Here is a 25,202-nt window from a genome sequence, read left to right on the forward strand (position 1 = left end):
CTTCTCTTCTACTTCATCTCTCATCAATTCAAAGAGATTAGCCATCAATCTCTTGAATTAAGAACACTAGAAATTGTTTCTAGTGTCCTGTTTACATCTTTAATCTCTTAAAAGGCAGAACTTGATTTTCTAATTAATAGAAAAAGCTTTAGAAGCTATTCAAGGGCTGCCATAGGTGTTCTTGGTGTGGACAAGCTAGAGGGACAACATCTGGTGTCCTGAAGACGAATCTCAAAGGCGCAGACACGCTGCAGTGCATCAAGAGGTTAGTGTAATCGTTCTTGATTTAATTTAGGGTTCTAATATTAATCTGATTAATTTTAAAATCTTAAATGGCAAATACAGATCCAAAAACATATTAAAAGAGTTTTAATATGTTGTTTATCATTGAAATCAAATAGATAAAAATAAATCTTGCATGATGCATGTGACCCTAGGTGAAAATTTTTGAATTCAATGGTATAAACTTGTGTTTTTCACGCTTCCGTTCCTTCAATGTAGACCAGAAGCTACAAGAATTCCTAAGTCTAAAATAGGGGAGCAGATCAGTGGCTGAGTATGAAAGGGAATTTTCCCACCTGAGCCATTATGCAGTAAGTTTACTTGCTACCAGCAGGGAGAGATGCAAGAGGTTTGAAACTGAGTGGTCGGATTCAAACACACTAACTTCTCTGAACTTGTTTCTCAAGCCTTAGAGTTGGAAAGAATTGAGTCTGAAGCAGCTCCTGAGAAAAAAAAATCAGAGAAGACAGAGAAAGAGGGAAAATCAGTAGAACAGAGTTCCAGTGGTCCTACTGGAAAGAGGAAGAATCATGGGGGACATGGCAGAGGTGGCAAGAAGTCGGGTAGGGGAAGATATTCAGGATAGAAACCTCCTCTATCTGGTTAGCAGAGTACCAAAGGTTCCTACCCTTCCCGCCAATGTGAAGCTTGTGGAAGATATCATGGTGGGATATGCTATAAGGCTATTGGAGCCTATTATAACTGTGGAGGCACATGACACTTTGCCAAGGATTGCACCAGTAATCACAGAGTTGGACAACCTCCTACTACTGCAGAAGGGTCAGTTCAGAGCCCTGTCACTAGAAGTTCACAACCACCCAGCAGAGGTAGAGGCAGGGGTAGAGGTAGCCTAGCAGGCAGCCAAGGCACAGTGAAACATTCAGAGCAAGACAGTGCTCCAGTCAGAATCTATGCAATGAGACAGAGAGAATAGGCCGAGACATCTGATGTTGTGGCTGGTACCTTCTCAACTTTTAATCAAGATGTGTTTGTGTTATTTGATCCGGGTTCTACTCATTCTTATGTGAGTGCTAGCATCATTGATTGCATTGCTGTTCCATATACAAAAATGGACTTCGAGGTGCTAGTAACAAGTCCGTTAGGACAGGAGGTCAGGGTTAATAAAATGTATAGAGATTGTCCTTTGGTGATCCAAGGACACACTTTTCTATCTGATTTTATTGAAATGCCCTTCAGAGATTATGATATCATCTTGGGCATGGATTGGTTAGCTAGGCATCATGCCATGATTGACTGTAGGCTGAAGACAGTCACTTTCGGACTCCCTTAGAACAATGATGTGGTGATACATGGGGAGAGGCAGCTATTGCCATCCAACATCATTTCGGCTGCACTAGCAAAAAAAAAAAAATGATTAGAAAGGAGTGTGAAGCATACTTGGCACATGTGGTAGACACCCAAGTGGAGAGTCCAGCATTGAGGGACATCCTTACAGTATATGACTCTCCAGACGTGTTTCCTGATGAATTGCCAGGATTACCTCCGGAAAGAGAGGTATAGTTTGAAATTAATGTTATGCCTGGTGTGGATCCAATCTCCATAACACCATATAGAATGGCACTCTTTGTTTATGTTTTGTTTGACCTGGAGTCTGAATACTTTTATGTTAGTGTTAGAACTATATGTTATGTTGTTATTCCTTTACAGGAGAATAAATTTTGATGCATTAGTGATTAGTCCTTTAAGATAAGGATTGTGATAATAAGTGAAATTAGTTTTGAAATAGTTTATCGGCGAAAAGTATTTTCTGACACACCATAAATTATAAAGCTAATTGGCGAGCCTAGTTAATGTAAGGCAAGAGGACGTAAAAGTAAGATGCAGTAATGGAATTGCTCTAGATGAGGGCAAGGATGTTACTGTTAGTAATTGCTAATGGATATTGTAATTAGAATAAGTTTGGATATCAGTGAATTTGCAAAGGATAAAAGATAGGAAAGTCTGATCTATTGGAATGTATCGTAGTACTATGCAATGTTCTTGATGATTATACTGTAAGCTGCAGATTACAGTACTAACTTGAGATTATTTTGTAGAGCTATGTACTACCTGATAGTACATCTAGATGAGAATAGTTGCCAACGGCTTCTGTTTTGGTATAGTTATGCCAGGACAGAATTTAATTGTTAGAAATAAGTTTGAAAATCATACTTAGGGATCTAAAACTCAAAAGTTAGATTATCGAAAGGTTATAGTTCAGTACAAAAGGAAATAAGTTATAGAATATTGAAAGATAAAAAGAGTTATGGACGTAAAAATTCGAACAGTTGGTTCAGATATAACAAAGAAATATTACGAATGTGAGGAAGACTATGACTAGAATGGTCAGAGGACCAGTGACTAGATAAATGATTCTAACATGACCTCAAGGGTCATTCAAGAAGGAACATGAACCGAAATATTAGACAGCACAATAGTAAGAGAAGATTGGTGTTATATAAACAAAAAAAAAATGTTGTACTAGATTGTTAAAAATCTTATACAAATTTGAGGAAAAGAAGATTATACGATCGTATAGAAAGGAGAAAAATAAACGTATGACTATTGTAAGATGGCTATTGGGTAAAATTTTGCGGACAAAATTTATTTTAAGGGGGGGAGAATTATAAAACCCCTATGTTCAGTAGTGCGTTCTACTGTTCCAGTGACCAGTGTTGTCCGGACAGCTAGGATGCCTAGAACTACACTTCAATATGAGTGAGGAGGCATAAAATAATGAAATGCAAGAAAAGAAAATACAACAAAAACAAAGGAAAAATAATAGTAAAGAAATGCAATCAAGTTAAGCGAGCCGAGAACCCTAGCGATGGGTGACCGCACCGAGAAGTCACGGCATGGACAGTTGACTAGCCCTGGACTGCGGGGAACCCTGGAAAATATTTTTAGGACTCAAATAAATATTTATTGAAGTATAAATATCATTAGAAATATCAAAGAAAAATTAAATAATCAGTACAAAGAAAAGTGAGAAATCGAAAAACGGACAAAACCCGGTGTTACCGAAAAATCGGGAATGCAACCCGAATAGGGGTATTGTGGTCATTTGACAACTCGAGTTGTCTTTTGAGCTAAATGTCCATTAAAAATAAGTGGTATTAAATTTTTTAAAATGCCATGGAAATAAGAAATTTTACAAGTACTGTACTTAGAGGACTTATGGGGAATTAATTAAAATGTTAATAAGATTTGATTATTATAATATTAATTACACTTAATGGACAATTAGTGGACCACTAAGTGGGACTATAAAATGCCAAAATTCTGTCCACTTTCACCTTTATCTTCCTCATTCTTGATTTTTGCCGAATTGAATTTTCTCTCCATTGTCCACCATGGCCACACCTTGCATGCAAGCTCCACTCCTAATGATCAAGCCACAATTTCTCCAATTGTTCTTCATTAAAAGTGTTCTACACATCATGGGCAGCATGTAGGAAGCAAGAAAGAGGAGTTTTGGTGAAGTTTAATCAAGCCCAAGTTGAGGTTAGTGCTTAATCTTTCCAATTTCTTTCACTAATCCTTGTGTTGAGCTTTGGGTAAGTTGATTTATGAAGAAATTTTTGAGGTTTGATGTTGAATGGGAATGTGTACTTTTGGCAGCCATGGAAACACCTTGAAGGCAGTTTATTTGTGCTTGTAAATGGTGAATTAAATGATTGATTAAATATATATTGTGTAGGAAATTGTTTGGGTGATGTATACTTAGTATATGTAAGTGTGAAATGAAATTTAAAGCTTGGAAATTAATGGAATGTAAATGTACCATTGTGGCAGTTTGTTAACTCTTGAGGAATGCTGGAATTCATGCTTGGTTTATGAAATAATGGTGTTGAATTGTGATAGTGGTTATGGCAGTTTGAGTGCATGTATGATGGTGTGAAGTGGGACATGTAAATGAGCATGAATTGGTGATTGAATTATTGTAAATTGAGTTGGACAAATTCTGCACTTATTGGTGCACATTGAATGTAATTGTAAGCTGCCAAAATAAACTATAATATGTTGTGAATTATGTTTAGGTTATGGTATAACCAGAATGGGCTTGAATGTTGAGTTTGGTAAGTGTTAGGAGTGATCCTTGATGTGTATGAAAGAATTCCAATAAGGCAGTTTGAGTTTTAGGCCTAGAACTTTGAGAGTGTGGCTCCAATTGGTATGAGACCAATTGGAGGTGAAACTAGGCACAAAATGTGCCAACTTTCATGAAGGAAGCTTGCCAAAATTCTGCTTGCAAGGTAGCTTGAAAAATGACCAAATCCGGATTAAGTGCAATTGAGGCCTGAAAATTGACCATTTGGGCAGTAGTTAGTGTTCAGGCCATAACTGACTCAAAACAGGTCCAATTGACCTGAAATTTTGACCATGAATAGTTAAGACCCGTATCTACAAGTCTTATGAAGAAATCAAAGCCCAGAAATGACCATAAGCAAGTCAAACAGCTTGCACAAGTTCGGGTCCAAAAACTGGCCGAACCTAAAATTACCTAAAGTGACCTAAAGTGACCAATTTTGATGCAATTTGACCAGTAATAGTAAAATGACCATAACTTGGTCTACATAACTCAGAATTACCTGAAATTTTGCCCCGCGTTCCATAAGACATAGATCTACAAGTTTTTAGTTTTGACCGAAACTCGAAAACAGAGGGAACTAGGTCGTCTGGCTAGGTCAAACTAGTATCCCGGAATCCAGCAAATTGCAAGAAAATGCAGTATACACAGAAATAAACTTGGTAACATGTACCAACCCTAAAAGACTATCAAATGTGACATGTTAGTAACATTAAAACCTAAATTACCTAGAATGCACCGAGGGTCGACATATTAGGTTGATTAAGCAAATACTAGCATTCAGTGAATTACTTATCAAACATTATCGTTACAGACAGTTTAATTAAGTACTGAAACACTTCAAATTGTATTTTTCAGTTAGCAAAGACTCAGGGAAAGGGAAGAAAACACTGAGTCAAGGCCAGGAGACAGTTATAAGAGGTTTGTGCACAACAGCTATTTCTTTTGAATTAATTTCAATTGAAATAAATTATGACTATTTGTATATTTTTGTTTTAAATTGTGAAACTGTGAAAAATTGTTTGAATGATATTTGATGGATACTTATTACTTGAAAAGCATTGTAAATGATTTGAAATTGTGAAAAAAAATTATTTTGTGTGATTTGTGGAAATTGAAGTTACTTATGAATTGTGTTGCCATTTTGTGAATGAAATTATGACTTTGCAAATTTATTGGATTCTCACGAATGATTTAAATGAAATGTTTGGAATTGATTTTGTGTTCACACTTAGCATGACAGTATCGTATCATTCCTTCTCCATTTATGGAGTCGTGATCGTTTATTTTTCTCTCTCTCTGGTTTACCAGTTGAGGTGATCGGATGAGTACTCATTATATAGCTAGCTCCCTTCCTCATTGATTTCGATTAGTGGGGTTGTGATTGCTTTTTCGTGGTGTACAACACGGCATTGAACGGAAATTTTGTGTCATGGCTTAAGTTGTGCATGAATTGGCAACACTGTGTTCGTAAATTATTTGACTAAATTGTGTTATTATGAGCTTTGATAATTTGTGAAATGGAGTTTAAATTCTTATTGACATTCACTGTCTTTTGAATTTAACTACGTTTTGATTACTGAGATTTATTGTGATATTGTGTTAAATTCCTTATGACATTCATTGTCTTGAATTTAACTATGGTTTTACGTATCTATCATTTATATGATTTATGAACTGTGAGTTAAAGATGTATTTGGTTAATGTTATGCACCACTGAGACATTGTCTCAGCGATAGCTTTTTATTGTTGTCATAGGTAGACAGACGGACAGGGCAGCAGATTAGGCTGCTAGTACATCCAGCCAGAGATTATCGGGTATAATGAATATACCACATTTTGCATTTTGTACTGTAATATATGTTCACTGCATGTACATATTGTTTTTGGTTTTGAGCAGTTGTAAATTAAAATTGTACATTGAAGTTGTAAAGTAAATTATGAGTTATTTTGACTTGTAAAAAAAATTGTATTATATTTTTTGTATCTCAGTCTTTGAAAAATCACTGTGGATTTGAGTCGAGAAATATGTTGTGTTGAGAAATATGTTGGAGTTGAGATTTGGAAATATATTGAAGTGCTTTTTACAGGTTTTCTGAAGAACTGTTTTATCCAAAATACAGATGGCACTCTGCCAAAATTTTTACAGAAATTACTAATAGTCCAAATGTGTTTTCTCTTTCATTTAAGTTCAAAAAAATTTTTAACACCTGTAAATAGTGCTCATCACTGTAAAAAAAGTAAGAAAAGTTTTTAAAATCCCTTGTAGTGTATTTAATGGGTTATCAGTAGACGGAGTTGGTAATTCATTAGGTATACTACGGGATCATGTTATCCCTTACAGAGGGGTAGGGTGTGATAGAGGTAGTAGAACAATGTTTTGAAACATGACATCGTGATCAAGTTATTGGTTGTGGGGGTGGAATAAAGGCAAAAGAAGTTAAGAAATCTCGTTCCAATGTTGGCCTTCAAGAGGAGAATCGATTGCTTAAGGATCGTTTGTCTGAAGTAGAAACTAGTATGAAACACCTGGAGGACTTATTATTGAGCCAATACTCTAATACTCCATCTAGAACTCCGCTATCTACAGATGAATCTACATGATTGTGATAAGGTAAATTATCTTCTTTTTCATCTACTATATTCTTTATATTGTTTTTAATATAGGTCATATTTTAAGTTGTACATTTATAAATGGAAATATAATATTCACTATTATATATTTATTGAAGATAAATGTATATAATTTAATTAAAGAGCACGGAAATTGGATTGGAAGTTGATGAATATTTTTGAATTTATGTTTTATGCAAGATGTAAATTTGAATTATTTTTTTGAAATTTTGAAAATGTTCAAAAGACAAACGGAACTTTGTCGAATTTTTTATTTGATATTTATACTTAACCTGTTTAGAAATAAAATATTAACAAATTTTAAGTTAAATGTGAAACTCATTTCAAGCTATTAGTGGATTTCATAGTTGTTGCAATCTAATTATATTTTTATATTTTGGTGCATATGTGATTAGGCAAATAGTGAAAGCATTGAAGTAACTTTTTTGGGTGAAGGTGTTCAAAAGTAACTTGGAAGATATTGTTGAATTTTATTGCAGCCTTCACATATTTATAGTTTCCTTATTGACATAAACAAATTAAGTGTAAAAAATTAATATTTAACCGACATTTGAGACGGTTATGACATTTTTCATATTGATGTATGAATGTTTTTTTACTTATGAAGCATATTATTTATTATTATTAATTGCTTATTAAATTTTTTAGAGTTTTAAAAGTTAACACAATTAAATCATCATCATTAATGATGATTTTTGTATTCATATTGATTGTTAATCATCTCTTTTTGTTATTGTTAATATGTTTTTACAACTATTTTTATAGTTGTTAATCATTTTTAATGACCATTTTGCATTGTTGTTATTAATTTTTAATGTTCATCCTCAAATATTTTCAACGACTACTTTTTACTATCGTTAGTAGTTTTTAATGATCATCATTTGCTCTCGTTAATCCTTTTTAACGATATTTTTTTTAATTGTTAATAACCATTAACGAGCATTATTTGCTGTTGTTCATATTTTTTAACGACTAATTTTTTCATCGTTAATAGTTTTTAGAGGCCGTTACATTATAAAATAACGATCTTTTAATTTAAATTTGATGACCATTTTCTCCGTCGTTAATAACATTAATGATGGCTAAAATAGTCATTAATACTACAATTTTAACGATCGCTTATTGTGTCATCGTTATTAGTATCAATGATGAGTTATATAAAGTCCTCGTTAAACTTTTTAACGACGGAGTCTATAATGACGACTTAACGACCAACTTTTGTGGTTGTTAATTATTATTAACGACTACTTTTTAACCTTTAACGATGATTTTTCCTCTCGTTAAATATTAATTTTCTTGTAGTGTTAGGTTTTGCATTTTAGTTAATGTATAATGAGATGTATATTAATTTTGAATATTGTAATTAAATGAATTTATAATTTAGACTGTAATCAAAGCTTGTAATTTTTGTATATAAATTTGCATATGAATGAACTAAATTTCATTTTCTTGAAATGATATGATAGTACATGGAAAAATGATACATATATGAAATTGTTTCTAATACGTAGCTATTGGAACCCGCCAGATGCTAATAAATCAGAGGAGGCTCTGCTCGGGTTTCCACAGAAATAAATTGTGATAAAAAAAATATTACCACATATTTTCTTCTAAGATTAAAAATTAATAATGGACACGACAGATTAAGATAGGCTGCTCCGGCACCGAATGTGCACTTATTGCTTGGCTATGCTGTAGACGGGTGAGGGGTGTCACATTTAGTGGCATCAGAGCAAAGGTTTAGGCGATTCTAGACCTAGATAGATAGAAAGAAATAGTTTGCATCACATGCATGGGCTTTTAAATAGAGTCAAGGTGACACTAATGCAGATCTATTTTCTCTGGTTATTTTAGGTTAAGGTATGGATCTCGGTCCACAAAAAGTCATAGATTGAAAAAGGTAAGTATAGGAAAAATCTAATCTATTGGGATATACCGTGGTAACTATGCAATGTTCTCGATGTTGTGCTATAAGCTACAGATTACAGTATCGACTTGGGACTATTGTATAGACCTACGTATTTCCGATAGTAAATCGAGATAAGGATAAGATTGTAAAGCTAGGAGTAGTAAGATAGACTAAAGAGAAAGTGAAGTATTATAATATGAAAAAGTGGAAAGATAAGGAGATAGCGATTCCTCGATTATTTACACTGGGTAAATTTCGAGGATGAAATTTTTATTTAGAGGTGAAGAATTGTAACACCCTCATCGTAGGTAGTCTATACATTCTACCGTTCCGATGACTAATGTCTATTGGGACAGTCAGAATATCTAGAACTACACTTTAAATGATAGTGAGGAGACATAAAATGATGGAATAAATGATAAGAAAATACAAGAAAAATTAAGAGAAAATAAAAGAGACGAAATGCAACTAGATTAAACGAGCCGGAATTATAGCGATGGGTAACTGTACCGGAAAGTCACTGCGTAGACAGTTGATGACTCTAGACCCATGAGAAACCCCAAGAAAAAAATTTTGAAACATATTTAAAGTTCTACTAAGATACAAATGACATTGAAAATATCAAAGAAAATTTAGTGAATCGGTATAGACGAAAATGAAAATTAAAGGAATTGACGAATTAGATATTTAATCGGTATTACTGAAAAAGTGGGACTATAACCCGAAGAGGGGCATTTTGGTCATTTAGCACCTAGAGTTGACTTTTGACCTAAATATCCATTAAAAATGAGTAGTATTAAATTTTGAAAATTTCATAAAAATATGAAATTTACATGTAATGTAATTAAAGAAATATAAGATGAATTAATGGAAATATTAAAACATTAAATATTATAATTGATTTATTATTGTTAGTGGAGGTATAAAAGCCATAAGATGACACATCTTAATCCACTAACTCACTTCATCTTCTCCAATTCTCAACAATGGCTGAATTTCATCTTCCACAATTCCTCCATGAAAGTTCACATGCAAAGCTCTAAAATCCCACCATTTTCCTCATGAAATCATAAAGTCCCTTCACAAGAAATTATCCTCACACCATAGGAAGATTATAAGAAGAAAGAGGAAGGAGAAATTCCAAGGTTTTAATAAGCTCAAGAAAAGGTTGGTGCTTAATCTTCCCACTTTTCTTCATTAATTCTTGTTTTGAGCTTGGGATGAGTTGATATGCTAAGAAAATTGAGGAAATTGATGAGTAATAAGGGAGCCATGAATTCAGCAGCCATGAAAGGTGTAGAAGATTGATTGTTTCATACATGAAAAAGGTGATTTCTGACATTGATTAAAGTAATTATATGTAATAAACCTTAAGTGCATGTGAATGTTGAGGATGACAATTAAATTAGGGTTTTGAGATAAGTATTGAAGACTTTATATAATTGTCCTAATTTGGCAGCCTTGAGAACATGGGAGATTGATAATTTCATAAATTTAAATGGTGAATTGTGATGTTGATGAATAAGTAAATGTAGGCTATGTATTGATTGATGGAAATACTTGTGCTAGAAATTTGATTGATGTGAATATTATTGACTTTGACCATTTGAATTAGGGTTATGAATTAAGTATTGGAGACTTGATTGATGTTGCTGGAATTTGATTGTGTTGAATTGAATTGATGATAATTAGAAGTGCCATGAATGCAAATTGGAGTTTGGGTGTAACGCCTTCACCGTCAGTAGTCCGTACGTTCTACTATTTCGACGACTAACGTCTGTTCGGATAGTCAGAATACCAGGAACTACATTTAAACGATAGTGAGAAGACATAAAATGATGATATACATGATAAGAAAATGCAAGAAAAATTAAGGAAAAATAAAAGGCATGAAATGTAATTAGGTTAAAAGAGCCATGTCCCGGACCCGCGAGAAACCCTAGGAAATAATTTCTAGGGTTTAATTAAAAAATTGTCGAGGTGTAAATGACATTAAAAATGTCAAGGAAAAAAATTTAATTAATTGATAAAAGTGAAAATAAAAATTTAAAATGGATAATGTGAAAATTTAAGGAATTATCCGATCGGTATTTCCGAAAAAGAGGGACTTTAGCTCACAGAGGGGCATTTTGGTCATTTGGCTCTTAAAGTTGACTTTTGACCAAAAAGTCCATTAAAAATGAGTGATATTAAAATTTAGAAAACCCCATAAAAATCCCATGAAAAATATGAAATTTTAAGTAGTGTAATTAAAGGAAGCTAAGTGGGGTTAATTAGAAATTTTAAAACGTTGAATATTACATTATAAACAAGGGTTAGTGGGGGTATAAAAAGGAGAGAAAATGGGCAGAAATGGTTAAAAGAAACTCTCTTCTTCCTTACCCTCTCACATGGCTAAACCCTAGCCCTCACTTCCTGTTAGTAGTATATCCTAGAGCATATCATTTAGTATGTATATTGTACATGTTTTTATTAACAAAAGGCATTTTCACTTTTCCATTCACATAATATATTTATGTGTAATAGAAAAGGTCCATTGATATTTTGTTAAAAATTCTATTCTTAAGTTGTTAAGAATATGAGTGACAGTATCTCTAGTACAAAGTATCATAAATAGGTTCACAATCGAGGATACTTTATAATAAGGACATGACTTATCCAGAAAGATTATATTCATGTTTGTTCCCAAGTTATTTATATGAGATATAAATAAGATGGAATGATGAGTCTTATGCCATATAACAAACATGATAGACACTTATACATGATAAGTAGGCTGAACCAGCGACACTTATGACAAGCACATGGAGTTTAGGCTTGTCAATGCATTGTCATAAATTATATCAGTGCATATAATCTTTAGACCTGAGATAGCACAGTTATCTTGTATATAGGTGGTTTGAGTTTGATACTGCTTTCATCTTGTACTGTGTATGGGTATATGGGCATGTGTTGGCTCCTACTAGTTATATATGGAGGTAGGTGTTGATCAAGATGGAATCTGTTCCTCTAAGTAAATAGAGATAAAATCCTATGTTCATTTAATTGTTCTTGATGTTTCAAGTTCCTAGCCAGGACAGATAGATTTATTCATAAAGAGTTTCTGATGAGAAAATCTTTTTAATCAAGAATTGGAATTAAAAGAGAACATAATATTCATAGCAAATGGAGTTTGACATAAACCATGACTCCAGCTTGAGTTGAGATTTTGTAACAGAGAGATTCTAGTACATGGTAACATATGATTATAGGTTCATTTAAGGTAAACCTTTTTACTGATTGGGTGGCCATGGCATGCTATGCTAGGTATTAACCATGGTCTATGAGGTGTATAAAATGATTTAGAGAAATCATTTATGGTAAGAAAGAGTTCTGATGATATTAAGAGTTGATATCATGTCTCATTGCTAACTAGTGATGAGCCTAGTAAGTCACACACATACACGAGTTATCACCTAATTAATTATGATTTAATTAATTAATTAAAGAGTTTAATTGATTAATTAAATAGGTTTTGTTTGTAATTAGATTGCAAAGTCCCTAGCATGACTTGAAACCAAATCTAGATTATTGGATATATAGTATAAGTTAAATTTATATTTAAAGTGTTTAAATATGAATTTAATTAATGAGAAATTAATTAATAGAGATTAATTAATTAATTTATATTTGATATAAATTGATTAGAAGAAGAGAAATAATTATTTTGAGTTGAGAACTCAAAATTAAGACACAGGGGCATTTTGGTCATTTCACAGTGTGACATGTGGCACCATGAGATGGTGACACATGGGACTACACATTAGCTTGTCATATGTCTTTTAATCATGTAAGATGATTAAAATCAAGATTGAATATAGGTTTGACACTTGGCACAATGTGATTGGGTCAATTAAACCTAGAACAAATCAGAGGGTGACATGTGGCAAGGGTTTAATGTGTTAACCTAGCTATATAAGTGTTGTTATGAAAAGAAAACAACGCAACTAGCAGCTATTCTCTTTGGTGCCACCACCCAAGAGGTTCCCCTTCTCTTCATCTTTTTCTCTCATCTATTCCAAGAGATTAGAATACAATCTCTTGAATTAAAAATACTAGAAATTATTTCTAGTGTCCTATTTACATCTTTAATCTCTTAAAAGGCAAAACTTAATTTTCTAATTAACAGAAAAAGCTTTAGATGCTGTTCAAGGGCTGCCATAGGTGTTCTTGGTGTGGACAAGCTAGAGAGACAACATCTGATGTCCTGAAGACACATCTGAAAGGCATAAATACACTACAGTGCATCAAGAGGTTAGTGCACTTATTCTTGATCTAATCTAGGGTTCCAAAATTAATCTGATTAATTCTAAAATCTTAAATGGCAAACAGAGATCCAAAAACATATTAAAAAAGTTTTAATATGTTGTCTATCATTGAAATCAAATAGATAAAAATAAATCTTGCATGATGCATGTGACCCTAGGTGAAAATTTTTGAATTCAATGGTATAAACTTGTGTTTTTCACGCTTCCGCTCCTTCATTTGGTATCAGAGCCACTATATTTGCCATTTAGATTGTTTATTATATGATTTAATTGTGTGTTTTGATCATGAGATGATTTATCCATTGCTAGTTGCAATGGATGTGTGGCGGCATGCTTGAAGAACACCATCTTTGGTGCGCCAATTTTGGCTTCCATGGGTGGCTCAAGGTTTGATTTTTTAATTTACAATTGTTGTATGATCTAAAAGCTCATCCTATGTCTATTTAAATTGTTTAATTAAAATTTTAATCACACAATTAAATTATTATTCAAATCAGAATTTTAAAAATTATTTGAATGTGATTCAAATCTGAATTTTAAAAGTTGTTTGAATGTAATTCAAATATGAATTTTTAAAGTTGTTTGAATCATATTTAAATCTGATTTTTTAAAGTTGTTTGAATAATATTCAGATCTGAATTTTTAAAATTTTTTTGAATGTGATTCAAATATGATTTATTAAAAATTGTTTGAATGTGATTCAAATCTGAATTTTTAAGGTTGTTTGAATGTGATTCAAATCTGAATTTTTAAATTTATTTGAATCATATTCAAATCTAGATTTTTAAGTTGAATATGAGATATTTAATTTAATTTAAGTATGTATGTTTTATTTAGTTGTTAAATAGTGATATGCATGATAGATGATCATGGACTATAAAAGACCAATGTGATTGGATTTATTTCTTTTATGTTTCTTTGCGATTGTAAATTAATTAATTTATTTTAATTTATTTTGGGCATGTATTATTAAGTTTGTAATAATTTTTGGGTTGTAATCTCATTTATTTAAGTTCTTGTAAATTCACCTTGGTATGCCAAGGATTACTATGTAATATTGGATTGCAAGAAGTTCAAGGAGGCCAAGAGCATTAGTGGCACCAGTGGGAGGAATTCAAGTTCAAGTGTTGATTATGTACTCCTTCACCAACTCTTGTAAAATGAATGAATGAAATGCACCTAGGAATGCCCTGATTCAATTCTTGGTGGCTCAGAATTGAATCCCTTAGAAAGTCCATGATCATACCATATTTACTGCTTATCCATGAATGCATGAGATGTATGGGAATGTATGCAATTATATGATATATGCATGCTAAATGGATAATGTGCAAAGTGAGACCTTAATAGTAATTAGGATGACCATAAAATCTTCCAAACATATGATTAAGTTGGAAATGCTATAATTAAAGTAATTATAACATGGGCCCTCCATTGGGGCAATTATTTTAAGAAATTTTAAATAGTTGCATAAGATGCAATTAATTTAAGAGATTTTCTTAAGAATAATTGTTAAGCATGAGATGTTATAAATATGTAAATGGTTTGGTGGCCAATATTAGATGTACCTGAGGACATTAAAATTATTTGCATAATTACTGGCTCAATGGGATCAACTTCTAATGCAAGATAAGTCAATAATGGATGTACCTGAGATTTTGAGCATTAGGGGCTAGGTAAAGGATTAAACCTCACATGAGATGTGATGGGCAAGGAGTTGCTCACTTATAGTTTATTGTAATTCCAATAACGGATATACCTGAGGATGATTAATAGAATTATAAGAATTCAATTACCCACTAGAAATCCATCCAACTAGGATTTCCATTTTCTACTTTGGAAGTGTAGAATTCGCTAAGTTAGTGGGAGGACCAATTTCATTAAAATACTATAATCATTTTAGTTAATTAGATGATACATTTACTAATTAATCTAGTTATTTCTACAGTTAATTTTTTTATAATAATGAGTACAGAACAACCACCACCATCTAATATCCTTGCAAGCATACTTGATCGCAATAGGTTGACAGGACCTAATCTCTCTGATCGGCGAAGAAATTTGAAACTTGCCCTGAGCCTTGAACATATAGGATATGTTCTAGACTTAAATGTTCCTGGTCCCTTACCTCCAGAGGCCACCCAAGAGGAACATGTAACTTTGGACAAGTGGAAGGAGCACGGTATGATAGCTAAATGTTACATGCTTGCTTCTATGAGTAATGAGTTACAGAAGCAGCATGAGAACATGCAGAGTGCGAGGGAGATCCTCCTTCACCTACAAGAGTTGTTTGGTGAGCACAGCAGGAATGCTAAGTATGAGATATCTAGACAGCTGTTTCGCATGAGGATGTATGAGGGACAAAATGTTGGGGATCATGTCCACAAGATGATTCGGCTGATTGAGCAGTTGGAACATCTTGACTTCAACTTGGATTTCCAACTACAGACGGATTTGATCCTTCAGTCCCTTCTTGAGTCTTTTAGGAATTTTGTGACAAATTTTCATATGACTAAACAGGAATGCACCTTAGCTGGTTTACTCAACATGCTGGTTATTGCCCAAAAGAATATGCCGGGCAATAAAGGAAAAGGGGTAGTTTTGATTGCATCTTCTTCTACTGGAAAGTACAACAAGAAGAAGGGCAATAAGAAAAGGAAACCTCAGATTCCTGGTCCTTCCAAGAAAATAGCTAAATAGAAAGGGAAGACTAAAGCTGATGGAGGCAAAGGAAAGTGTTTCTACTACCAGAAGGATGGGCACTGGAAAAGGAACTGCCCTGAGTATAGCAATCTGAAAGAATGCAATGCCATGGTGAATGTAACACCCTTAATTGCATGGCCTGGTATATTTCACTATTCCGATGACCGGTGTCAGTCCGGACAACTGAGGGGATTAGAACCATACTTAAGACAACTATATAAGCCCTGAACACAAATAATTAGTAATTGTAAATTAGTTAAGTATAAATAAGAAAAATAGAACATAAGAAGTTAAATGAGCCGAGAGTCACAGAGATGGGTGACTTTTTCGGGAAGGACCGCGAAGTCGATTTAAACTCAAATTTCGAACCGTAAAATGTGACGCCGCGGTCCTTAGGACTATTGCGAACACGGTGGAAAAGAGAAAATCACGAAAAAGAATTGTTAAGCTAGTCAAATAATTAGGTCAGGGAGCCAAAAGAAATATTAAATTATTTGCAAACTGAGTTGAACTGGCGAGGGGCAATTTGGTCAATTGACCCCGAGAGCTGACTCCTGACCTAACTGTTAAATAAAATTAGAGAAAAGAAAATTTTGAAATATATAATTAAATTGAAGAAGTTATGGAAAAATAAAAGGAAAAGAAAACAAATTTAATGAAGGATTATGACATCATTATGGCGACATCATACATGAGGTCATAAATAATTTTTATTTACTTGATAATTTGACTAAGTCAATTAGAAGATAAATATACAAATTAAAGAAACAAAATTCATTTTCCTTCTTCTCTCCTCAAGTCGGCCGAACCTCCCCTCTCTCTAAACTCCATAGCTTTCCACCATTGATGAGTTATTCAAGCTTGAATAACTTGAATCTCTCCCATAAATTTTAACCTTGAACCCTAGAAAACTTCTAAATTACCCTAGAAAGGAAGAATTGAGGAAAGAAAAAGTGAGAAATTGGAGGAAAAAGTGAAGATCAAAGACTTCACCTAAGGTTAGTATTCTAACTTTCAATTTTCTATTTAAATGCATGTTTAGTTACTTAAATGAACTTAGAAACTAAAGAAATGAAATAAAAATAATTATGAGGGACCAAACCTTAATTTCGGTCAACTAGGGTTTTGATGTGTGTATGCATGAATTTAATGGACTTAAAAGTGTATGTGATCTTGATTGGGTTGAAGAAGCATGTATATAGGTATTGAATTGGTTAAATGCAACAATTTAGTAAGTTAGGGTTTTGGACACTTAGGGTTTAAGAGTAAAAAATGTGAGAAATTGTGAAATGATGTGTTTGACCTAGTTTGAGGTGAGAAATGGTCATTTGTGACCAAATGAAGTGTGTTGGAAGTGTTGGAGTTGAGTTTAAATTCGGATTGAATGTGCTCATGTTGCAGGCAGCAGGACCAAGGTCCCTTTGAGGGACCAAAAATGAAAATTTACAAGTCTGCAAAAGTATCTATTCAGAGTCCTACTCCCAGAGGTTCACAATCAGTTGGCAGAGGAAGAGGTAGAGGTAGAGGCACTACTTCTGGTAGTCAGGGCACTGTTGGTCAATCAGCACAAAGAAGTGCATCAGCCAAAGTCTACACAATGAGACAGTGAGAAGAGGCTGAGACTTCTGATGTTGTAGCTGGTACATTCTCTATCTCTGATCAAGAAGTATTTGTGTTGTTTGATCAGGGTTCAACCCACTCATATGTTAGTGCTAGCATATTCACTTGCTGTTCCATATGTCCAAATGGGTTTTGAAGTGCTAGTAACTAGTCCGTTAGGACAAGAGGTCCGGGTCAACAAAATTTATAGGGACTATCCTTTGGTGATCCAAGGACATGTTTTTCTATCAGATTTGATTGAAATGCCCTTCAGAGAGTATAATATTATCTTGGGCATGGATTGGTTAGCCAGGCATCACGCCACGATTAACTGTAGACAGAAGACAGTCACTTTTGGTCTCCCTTTATATGGTGATGTGGTAATAGATGGGGAGAGGCATTTACTGCCATCAAACATCATTTTGGTTGCATTAGCCAAAAGGATGATCAGAAAGGGGTGTGAAGCATACTTGGCACATGTGATAGACACCCAAGTGGGGAGTCCAACACTAAGGGACATCCCTACTGTATGTGACTTTCCAGCTGTGTTTCCTTATGAACTGCCAGGATTGCCTCTAGAAAGAGAAGTGCAGTTTGAGATTGATGTTATGCCTGGTGTGGATCCAATCTCTATAACACCATATAAAATGGCACCTACAGAATTGAAAGAGTTAAAAGTGTAGTTACAAGAGCTACTTGACAAGGGCTACTTGACAAGGGCTTTATCTGCCCTAGTGTGTCACCTTGGGGAGTGCTAGTGTTGTTTGTAAAGAAGAATGATGGCACTCTCCGCTTGTGTATTAATTATCGGCAGTTGAATAAGGTGACAATAAAGAACAGATACCCATTGCCCCGCATTGATGACTTGTTTGATAAGTTGAGGAGTGCAGCTGTGTTCCCCAAAATTGACCTGAGATCAGGTTATTATCAGTTAAAAGTACAAGAGCAGAGTATTCCTAAAATTGCCTTCAGAACCCGCTATGGCCATTATGAGTTCTTGGTCATGCCATTCAGGTTAACAAATGCTCCGACTACTTTTATAGATCTGATGAACACTATCTTTAGACCATACCTCGACCAGTTTATTGTGGTATTTATTGATGATATATTGGTCTATTCGTGGAATGCAGAAGAGCATGATAGACATCTGCGGATTGTACTGCAGACTTTGAAGGAGAAACAGCTATACACCAAATTGTCGAAGTGTGAATTTTGGCTAAAGGAAATATCTTTCTTGGGGCATGTAGTATCAGAAGAGGGCATCAAGGTAGATCCAAGTAAGATAGAAGCTGTCCTTAATTGGAGGCCACCCAGAAATATCATGGAGATTCACAGTTTTCTGGGTTTAGCTAGATACTACCATCGATTTGTGAAGGAATTCTCCATGTTGGCATTTCCATTGACCAAGCTGCTTAAGAAAGATGTGAAATTTAGGAGGACGGATAAATGCCAACAGAGTTTTGATGAATTGAAGAGGTGTTTGACTGAGGCTCGAGTCTTGACTTTACCTATACTGGTAAAGAATACACAGTATATAGTGATGCTTCTCACAATGGGTTAGACTGTGTATTAATGTAAGATCAAAATGTCATTGCCTATGCATCACGCCAGCTGAAACCACATGAGAGGAATTATCCAACACATGATTTGGAGCTTGCAGCTATAGTGTTTGCTCTTAAGATCTGGAGACACTATTTGTATGGGGAAAAGAGTTACATCTACACAGATCATAAGAGTTTGAAGTATTTAGGCTTGTGGCTGACGCCTTAAGTCATAAGACTATGGCAAGTCTACGGGTTACTCCTTTGTCTATGGTACATGAGTTAAGATCATTAAATGCCAGCTTTGAGATTAGTGATGAGAGGCAGACAACAGTTGCTTGGCATGTACAGCCAGCATTGAGTGATCATATCAGAATGGCTGTTCAGAATGATCAGAAGTATCAGAAGCTGTTAGAAGAAGTCAAGCAAGGCAAGAAACCAGAATTGTCAATAAGAAATGATGGTCTACTGCCACACCAGGGCAGAATGTGTGTTCCTGATGATGTTGATTTGAGGCAGATCATTTTAAAGGAAGCACATGAGTCTCCTTTTTCCATACACCCTGGTGGCAAAAAAATGTATAGAGGGCTAAAGGAGCATTACTGGTGGATCGATATGATTAGAGATGTGGTAGAGTTTGTTTCCAAATGCCTAACTTGTTAGCAAGTGAAGGCAGAGCATCAAGTACTCGCTGGGTTATTACATCCACTACTTGTACCAGAATGGAAATGGGAGAGAATAACAATGGATTTTATGATGGGACTTCCGAGGACACAAAAGAGTCATGATGCAGTTTGGGTCATTGTTGACAGATTGACCAAGTCTGCTCATTTTCTGCCAGTCCGGATGGACGACAGTTTAGAAAGATTGTCCAAGTTATACATTAATGAGATTGTGAGACTGCATGGAGTGCCAATATCCATTGTATCAGACAAAGATCCTAGGTTCACTTCTAGATTCTGGGGTAGTCTTCAAAGAGCCCTAGGAACTAGATTGAACTTCAGTACTACATTCCACCCATGCATGGCCACCCGAGAGGGTGATTCAGATCTTGGAGGACATGCTACAGGCTTGTGTGATTGAATTTGAGGGCAGTTGGGACACACACTTGCCTTTGATTGAGTTTGCTTACAACAACAGCTACCAATCAAGCATTGGGATGCCTCCATATGAAGCTTTGTATGGCAGAAAATGCAGAACTCCCCTATGTTGGGATGAGGTAGGTGAAAGAAAGATGATTGGACCCGAAATTGTTTAGCAAACTGAGGAAAAGATCAGGGTGATCAGAGATCGACTTAAGACTGCATCAGACTGTCAGAAGTCCTACATTGATTTAAAGAGAAGGGATATTGAGTATGCAATAGGTGAGAAAGTATTCCTCAAGGTTTCCCCTTGGAAGAGAATTATGAGATTCGGTAGAAAGGGGAAACTGAGTTCTCGTTTCATTGGGATATATAAGGTTCTGGAAAGAGTGGGTCCTTTGGCATATCGATTGGCACTACCTCCAGAGTTAGAGAAGATACATAATGTCTTCCATGTGTCTATGTTGAGGAGGTATCGATCAAACCCATCTCATGTATTACCAGTAGAGGAAATTGAAGTGAATCCAGATCTCACATATAAGGAAGAACCCATAGAGATTCTGGCTTATGAGGTGAAGCGGCTACGGAACAAGCAGATCCCGCTAGTAAAAGTGTTGTGGAACCATCATTTGGGCCAGGAGGCTACTTGGGAACAAGAGGAGGACATGAGGAGACAGCACCCACAGCTATTCAGAGATTGATACCAGGTAAAATTTCGAGACGAAATTTATTTTAAGGGGGGGAGAATTGTAACAACCTTAATTGCATGGCTTGGTATATTTCACTATTCCGGTGACCAGTGTCAGTCCGGACAACTGAAGGGATTAGAACCATACTTAAGACAACTAGATAAGCCCTGAACACATATAATTACTAATTGTCAATTAGTTAAGTATAAATAAGAAAAATAGAACATAAGAAGTTAAATGAGCCGAGAGTCACAGCGATGGGTGACCTTCTCGGGAAGGACTACGAAGTCGATTTAAACTCAAATTTCGAACCTTAAAATGTGACGCTGTGGTCCTTAGGACTATTGCAAACACGGTGGAAAAGAGAAAATCACGAAAAAGAATTGTTAAGCCAGTCAAATAATTAGTTCAGGGAGCCAAAAGAAATATTGAATTATTTGCAAACCGAGTTGAACCAGCGAGGGGCAATTTGATCAATTGACCTCGAGAGCTGACTCCTGACCTAACTGTTAAATAAAATTAGAGAAAAGAAAATTTTGAAATATATAATTAAATTGAAGAAGTTATGGAAAAACAAAAGGAAAAGAAAACAAATTTAATGAAGGATTATGACATCATCATGGCGACATCATACATGAGGTCATAAATAATTTTTATTTACTTGATAATTTGACTAAGTCAATTAGAAGATAAATATACAAATTAAAGAAACAAAATTCATTTTCCTTCTTCTCTCGTCAAGTCGGCCGAACCTCCCCTCTTTCTAAACTCCATAGCTTTCCACCATTGATGAGTTATTCAAGCTTGAATAACTTGAATATCTCCCATAAATTTTAACCTTGAACCCTAGAAAACTTCTAAATTACCCTAGAAAGGAAGAATTGAGGAAAGAAAAAGTGAGAAATTAGAGGAAAAAGTGAAGATCAAAGACTTCACCTAAGGTTAGTATTCTAACTTTCAATTTTCTATTTAAATGCATGTTTAGTTACTTAAATGAACTTAAAAACTAAAGAAATGAAATAAAAATAATTATGAGGGACCAAACCTTAATTTTGGTCAACTAGGGTTTTGATGTGTGTATGCATGAATTTAATGGATTTAAAAGTGTATGTGATCTTGATTGGGTTGAAGAAGCATGTATATAGGTATTGAATTGGTTAAGTGCAACAATTTAGTGAGTTAGGGTTTTGAACACTTAGGGTTTAAGAGTAAAAAATGTGAGAAATTGTGAAATGATGTGTTTGACCTAGTTTGAGGTGAGAAATGGTTATTTGTGACCAAAGTGGTCATGCTGTAGACAGCAGGACCAAGGTCCCCTTGAGGGACCAAAAATGAAAATTTACAAGTCCAATTGGTATGAGACCAATTGGGAATGAAAATAAACACAAAATTACACAATTTTCATTCAGGAATCATGCTCAAAAAGTGACTAAAACTAGTGAACAAATTGACCAAATCCGGATTTTCTCAGTCTGACCTGTACAAAACTGACCAAATGAATAGTTTGTTCATTTGGCCATAACTTGAGCTAGAAATGTCTAAATGACCTGAAACTTTACCAGTGGACAGTTGAGATATAGACCTAAAACTTTCATGAGGAACACAAACCCAAATTATGCCATTAACCAAGTCATTTGGCCACCTAAAGTTGGTAACCTAAAACTGCCAGAACCAGAATTTGCCCAGAAATCTGGGTTAAGTCTAATCCAGCAGCCATGATTCAAATGGCTATAACTTGAGCTAAAAAAATCCAATTGGAGTGATTCAAAAAGGAGAATAAAGTTAAGACAATAGAAACATTTTCTATGAAGAAAGGTTTGCCAAATTCTAACAGAAAAATAACCAATGGAACAGTGCAACTTAAGACACCAAAACTGAAAATTTGCAAATTTGCCTAAAAGACTTAGAATTTTAGTAAACAACCACAACCAACAAATTTAGTGACCAAAATGTGGTATGTGGGTGAAGTTGGAATTCCCATACCTATTAAGCCTTAGAAAGTCAACAAATTGGCTTGAATAATGTAGTGAATAGTAACCCCGAAACACAAAATTTAAAGAACGTCAAGTTTAGCACATTAGAGCTAGGTAAAAGTGAATTTAAATTTATTTTTGGATTTATGCTAAGTTATGATACTGAAACACTGTGAAACTGTGTGTTTCAGTAGAAAAGAACACTGGGAAAGAACCCAAGGAATCGAGTCAAGGCTAAGAGGCGACTCACTTAAGGTTTGTGCGCAACGTATAATTTTTGTAAATTATCTTTTGCATATTGTTTTGAATAATTCGAAATATTGAATTGTGATATTACTATGATGAAGTATTTATGATGTTTTTGATTTAAATTGTTGAAAGCTATTTGTGTATATTTGAAATGGCAATGTTTAGTAAATTGTTAAGATAAGTTTTAAAACCACAGTGTCATGACCATATATTTGAACACCTCACTAGCATGACTGGTGGGGGTAATCAGTTTCGAATTTTGATTCCTTCTCTGGCTGAAGTGTTGAGGTGTGTGCCAGTAGAAGAAGAAATTGAATGGATATCCATATATTTGAGCTAGCTAGCCTTGTGATGTGACTTCTCCTTAGCCTCTGGCTATTGAGATTATCGAATGGCATGATATGACTGTGGGTTTTATGAAATTGGTTTTGACACTTCAAAATAAAATTGTTTGGATTAAAACCTCATAATTCATGTTTCGTGTTTAACTCTCATGCTCAGTCCAATTCTGCATAAAGAATATTTTAGTATGTTGTGCAACACTGAGTCCTAGTACTCAGCGATGGCTGTTATTGCTGTCACAGATTTAGAGACTAGAGGAGCAGCAGAGTGAGCTGCTGAGGATTGTGGAGCGACTTACCTTGAAGTTATATCAGGTATAAGTTATACCCTGACTGTAAATATTTATTTTGATGTATGTAATGCACGTAAATGTATGGACATGTAAAATTGATCTTGAGCAGCTTGTATAATGTTTGTAATAAATTTTAGTTTGGATTTTCCTGATGTAAATTTTTAATATGATATATATAAATTGTTTTATCCTTAATGAAATATGAATGGAAATTTTTTATTTTAGTTTGAATGAAATTGATTGATAGTATTTTGATGATTACTGAATTTTTGGAAATTGAGAAATGATGATTGCTGAATTTTGAAACTTGAGAAATTGGTTGGGATTGTTGTGGAGTTGTTGAAATTATTGAGATAAATTATTAGAAGTGATTTTTACAGGTATTTGAAGAACTATTTTCTCAAAATACAGACGACACTCTGCCGAAATTTTTATAAAATTTACGAAAAAATAAAATGGGCCAAAAATTTTAACTGGTTTTCAACTTTGAATAAATGATTTTAATACCTATTAGAAAATGCTCACCACTTATAAAAGTAAGGAAATTGTTTTAAAATCCCTTGTAGGGTACCTAATGAGTTATCGGTAGGTGAAGTTCGGTAGTTCATTAGGTATTCTATGGGAACATGTTATGCCTTACAGAGGGGTATGGTGTGACAGTGAAAACCAACTCAAGTTCAAAATATATTTGGCACTTAAGGTTATGTTATGTTGCAGAAGATAGGATTACAAAACTGGAGAAAATGGGGATTCTATCCTCATTGGGCTCTGAGCCTACTCCAACTTGTGAATCTTGCCTTCAGGGCAAAATGACTAGATCACCCTTTGTTGGACAAGGGCTAAGGGCTGAAAATATTTTTGAGCTAATACATAGTGATGTATGTGGTCCATTTAAGGAAATGGCTAGAGGCGATTTTCATTACTTTATTACCTTTACTGATGAAAAATCAAGGTTTGGGTATTTGTATTTGATGAAATACAAACATGAATCTTTTGAAAAGTTTAAAGAATTTAAATCTAAAGTAGAAAATCAAACAGGAAAGAGTATTAAAGCTCTTCGATTAGATCGTGGAGGTGAATATTTAAGTACTGAATTTGATGAATACTTGAGAGAGCATGGCATTGTTTCCAGCTGACTCCTCCATGAACACCACAACTGAATGGTGCATCTGAAAGGAGAAATCGTACCCTATTGGATATGGTACATAGTATGATGAGCTATACTGATATGCCAATCTCCAAAAGGAGATTTGCATTAGAATCAGCTTTGTATATTCTGAATAAGATTCCATCAAAATCAATTTCTTCCACACCTTATGAGATATGGCATGGAAGAAAACCAAGTCTTAAGTATGTTAAGATTTAGGGTTGTCCAGCTTATATCAAAAAGCTAAACACTGATAAATTGGAAATTAGATCAGAAAAGGGTCGATTTGTTGGATATCCAAAAGATAGTTTTGGATATTATTTTTATTTGCCTACATCATAAAAGGTTGTGGTGAGTAGAGAT

Source organism: Hevea brasiliensis, chromosome 14 (assembly GCF_030052815.1).
Source record: "Hevea brasiliensis isolate MT/VB/25A 57/8 chromosome 14, ASM3005281v1, whole genome shotgun sequence".
Classification (NCBI taxonomy): domain Eukaryota; kingdom Viridiplantae; phylum Streptophyta; class Magnoliopsida; order Malpighiales; family Euphorbiaceae; genus Hevea; species Hevea brasiliensis.